This window comes from Populus nigra, chromosome 19 (genome assembly GCF_951802175.1).
Source record: "Populus nigra chromosome 19, ddPopNigr1.1, whole genome shotgun sequence".
Lineage (NCBI taxonomy): Eukaryota > Viridiplantae > Streptophyta > Magnoliopsida > Malpighiales > Salicaceae > Populus > Populus nigra.
In genome coordinates this window covers 796,638-801,246 of record NC_084870.1, presented here as the reverse complement: position 1 = coordinate 801,246, position 4,609 = coordinate 796,638, and the positions used below count along the sequence as shown (strand labels likewise).

The window sequence follows — 4,609 nt, the reverse complement described above, 5'->3', positions numbered from 1 at the left end:
CTTGGATCGTATCAACACCAGATATGGTTGATGATACCAATGAGACCCATTGATATCTATACTGTCATCTTTTGAGTGCTAGAGCTTTAACGATTGGAAGTGGGGTGTATAAACCCGAACTCTAACTGTGTGGTTGAGTAATATGACATGTTCTACAACATTATATGAGCTTTGTAACATCTCTCTCCATCTTTAGCTAGAAGATGTTGTCCTAGATAACAACTAGTGTTTTGTCTCTCCTAAAGTGTCCATCAGTCCACCGTTGTGAGCTTTAAAGATAATGGTTTCCCTCAAAAGAACCTTGAGGAATATACAAACAATTTTTTTTAGAAAAAATATAACCTTCTAGCACAACAAAATGCTTGTAGTGATCTTTCAACACTTCAAAACATACTTTTACTTGTATATTAACTAATAACAAATATCTATGACTCAAGGCATTAATAACAACATTATGAACTCCAAATTTGTGCTTTATAGAAAAACTAAAAGTACGTAGAAATTCAACCTAATAGGCATGTCTTTGGCTAAGTTTTTGCTGGCTATTAAGAAACTTCAAAGCCATAAAGATAAGAAAATAGCATGAATGGTTTTGGATGTAAATACCAACACCAATGGTCTAAACTGCAAATGATGGTATAAAATTTTTTACCATAAACTGAATATTTCCTCTATGATTCATTAAGCATCTCAATATAGAAAGTAATAAGTTATCTCTCTCTAAGAATAATGGTATGCCAACATTACATGCATCACATTCAACTTCAAAAACATTTTGCAAATCATATAAAAAAAGAATAGGATTGGTTACCTTTTGTTTCATTACTTCAAAACTCTTCTTTACCTCATTAGTCCATTTAAAACTCCCTCATTTCAATCATTTAATGATTGGAGTAATACTAGTGCTGAATTTTTTTTATATTAAATGTCGATAAAAAGATGCTAGGCCATAAAAACATTGAATATCATAAAGAGTTGAAGGACACTGTTATCAAAGAGATGAGTAAAAAAAAAGTTCAAACATGTAAGTTAAAATGTAAGTTTATTCCTACTTGTCAACAATATGGAATTGTAAGACATGTAAAAAATAAATTGTCTTGATTACGAAATAGATTTGCTAGCAAGAGTCAAGATCTAGTATAAAATTGACCCAGTATTAAATCAATTGTGTATTTGTAGAAAGGAAACTTGGTGAGTTGGTAAGTTGTGGGAAATCTCAAGAGATTGAAAATTCTAACATAAAAAAATAAAAAATTAATGGCTAGTTAAGAAAAGGGCAATATGTCTAGTAGCATATATAACATTGAAAACAATGAATAATAATTTGTTGTACTTAGATAGTGGTTATTTTGATCAGCGCCCATGGCCTAATGGATAAGGCGTCTGACTTCTAATCAGGCGATTGTGGGTTCGAGTCCCACTGGGCGTGTCTGTTTTGTTTGTATTTTTTTCTTTTAATACATACGTCAACTTACCAAAAAAAAAGTGGTTATTTTGGATATATCTCATGAGATAAAAGTTAGTTTAAAAAATTTAAATCATTTTTTTTTTTGGTAAGTTGACGTATGTATTAAAAGAAGAAGATACAAACATTATAAGGGGCATACCCCAGATTTACAATGATAACAGAAACATAAAACAACATATGGCTACAGGCTAGCCACCGACCATAAAACTGAAACCTCACTAGATTCGTTAGGGGAACCAATACAACCACCTAACTAACAAATTAAGAATCTATGGTATTCACCCTCCAAGCTCGTTGGATCCTTTTGTTTTCATTTGTTGGTGCGACATTCCTCATCAAATCAAGCTTATCACGAATGATACATTCGATTTGATTAAAGACCAAATTCGAAGTTCTAGACATTCCAGCAAAGATCCTTGCATTCCGTTCTTGCCATACATGATACACTGTAGCTGCAAAACTCAGTTTACGAGAAAAATTGACGAAACTCTTGTGATGCCAAGAGATAGTGGCCCATCGAATCCATTCATCCCAGCCTTTTGTCATTCTTGCAATGTCGCATCTGTCACAAACATCCCACCAGATCGCTTTAGTATAGGAGCATTCAAAGAACAAGTGGTTGTGATCCTCATTGTTGCGGAGGCAGAGCGAGCATCTATTGGGACCATGTATACCAAACCGATGAAGTTTATCTTGAGTTGTGAGTTTCTGTTGGACAGCCATCCATAGAAGAAATGAATGTCTTGGAACAACATTCTTGAACCACACAATGTCATGCCATTCAACCATCTGACGATGACGTCTTAGTTGTTCCCAAGCTACTTTGATCGAGAATCTGTGATTTGGCGAATCCAACCAAACTATCTCATCCTTTTGCCCCATTTTAGGATTAGAATTGGAAGGAATAGCTTCTATAATGGGGTGCCAGCCAATAGCTTGGGTGGTAGGAGTTTTCCATTCTGAGTTATGAATTAGCACATTCACCTTCGCGTTCTTGGCCATACCTGAATCATAGATGAATCTTTCCCTGTAAGAATCCGCGAGTGGGCTGTGAGGATGCCAATTGTCAAACCATAGAGAGGTTGTCATTCCATCTCCTATGATGTACTTCATCTTCGGCCATGCTAAGGATCTGAGCTTTAGAATCTTTCCCCAAGCCCAAGAGCAATTCTGTGGCGTCTTGATTGTCCAGAAATTCCTACCTCGCAACAGATTGGATCTGATCCAAGTAGACCATATTGAGCCATCTGAGTCATTGCACAGGTTCCAAATGTGTTTCAACAAAGCAATCTTGTTCCATTCTGTTATCCGTTTTATTCCTAGCCCCCCCTCCTTTTTTGGAAGACATACCTGATCCCAAGCCACTTTAGCCCCAGTAGTTCTCATATCTGAACCTGACCAAAGAAAGGATTTCATAATTTGCTCCACATTTTTAATTACTTGCCCAGGTAAGAGAAAGAGAGATGACCAATAGACTTGTATGGAAAATAAAACTGAATTAATCAGTTGTACCCGTCCTGCATACGAGAGTGTTCGACAAGTCCAATGTCGAACTTTAGAGGTGATTCGATCCACGAGGCCCTTACAATAAACAGCCTTTAGTCTGGATGAGAGAAGAGGTACTCCCAAATATTTCATAGGGAGCTCCCCCTCTCTAAACCCAAGAATATGAATAATTTGCTCCTTCTCAGCATTTAACACACCGCTCAAGAAGATGTCACTTTTGTTTGGATTTGGATACAGACCTGATAGGTCTTGAAACTTTGTGAGCACAGTTCTGATCATACGAATTGAGTTTACATCCCCGTTGCTAAAAATCATCAAGTCGTCAGCAAAACAAAGATGATAAATTTTGTCCTTCTTGCATCTCCAGTGGAACTTGAATTCTTGGTTGGCACTCATCTTGCAGAATAGCCCCGAAAGGATTTCCATACATAGGACAAACAAATATGGCGACAATGGATCCCCTTGTCTCAGCCCTCTTCCCCCTTGAAAGTAACCTGCAAGCTCACCATTGACGTTGATAGAGAATTGACATGATGTAACACAAACCATGATCCAATCAATGACTGTTCTAGGGAATCCCATTTTTATTAACATAGCGTCAACGAAATCCCACCGCACCGAGTCATAAGCCTTCATCAGATCAACTTTCATAGCACAACGAGCAGGACTAATATTAATGACCTTTGGAGACGGAAGCACAACTATTATAGAAGATAAGAGATGTATTAATATTCTTGGTTTACCTAATTTTCATAATTTCTTATTTGTAAATATTCTTAAATCTAATCTACTAAACATAAATTAGTTTTGTGATGACAATTATAGTGTGCAGTTTTCTAAAAATTAATGCAACATCCACAATTATGCTGGCAAAAGGCTCATGAAAGGTACCAGAGCCTTAGACAGCTGCTATGGAATTTCAACATTAACCACCTTAGGTTGTCATTAGGTAACATTGTATGGTACTAATCTTTAACATCAATGCCTTGGTCATATCAACTTTAGAGATTTATCAAAGAAAAGCAGTACGTTGTATACCAAATCTACAAACAGATAAGAAGATAGTGTGTGAAGCATGTTAGGAAGGAAAATAAACTAAGGCTGAACATAAGAAGATTGCTGACATTTTGACCTTAAAACCCTTTAAATTATTGTATATAAACCTAATGGGTCTAATACAAATTGAAGCATGGTCTTAGGCTATTATGTGAGTCATTTGAGTCATTTGATTTTAAGAGGAAACTATTCAGAAAACTGCAAACAAAAAAGAATCTTTTCATCTCTAAAATTTACAGTTGACAAAGAAGCATAAAGAAGCAATGAATGGGTTTGTACAAAATATAAGGAGCATGAAGGACAACCTCTAATTCATCCAATTCAGGTCCAAGAATAGCCCAATTCATCTGGAACAAGGGGCTGATGTGTCCTCATAACAGCCTTGTTATGCTTATTTTTCCTAATTATATAAGGATTGATGCTCGTGATCGCATGGTCACACAACCCACACGCAAAGACATCAATTCCTAAAAAGCCAAGTAAATCAGGTTTGATAGGAGTGTGACACAAAGATAACTTGTACCTAGGCACTAGCATTATTGGAAACGAAAAACCCCCACCCAACAAATATTGATTCGT

At 36.2% G+C, this 4,609-nt stretch overlaps 1 non-coding gene across 1 annotated transcript; it reads left to right on the top strand.

The window, feature by feature from the left end:
- The first annotated feature begins 1,356 nt into the window (after nt 1–1,356).
- TRNAR-UCU (transfer RNA arginine (anticodon UCU)) lies at nt 1,357–1,429 on the top strand. The gene has a single exon. It is a non-coding gene; the product is annotated as a tRNA-Arg (tRNA).
- The last annotated feature ends 3,180 nt before the right edge of the window (nt 1,430–4,609 follow it).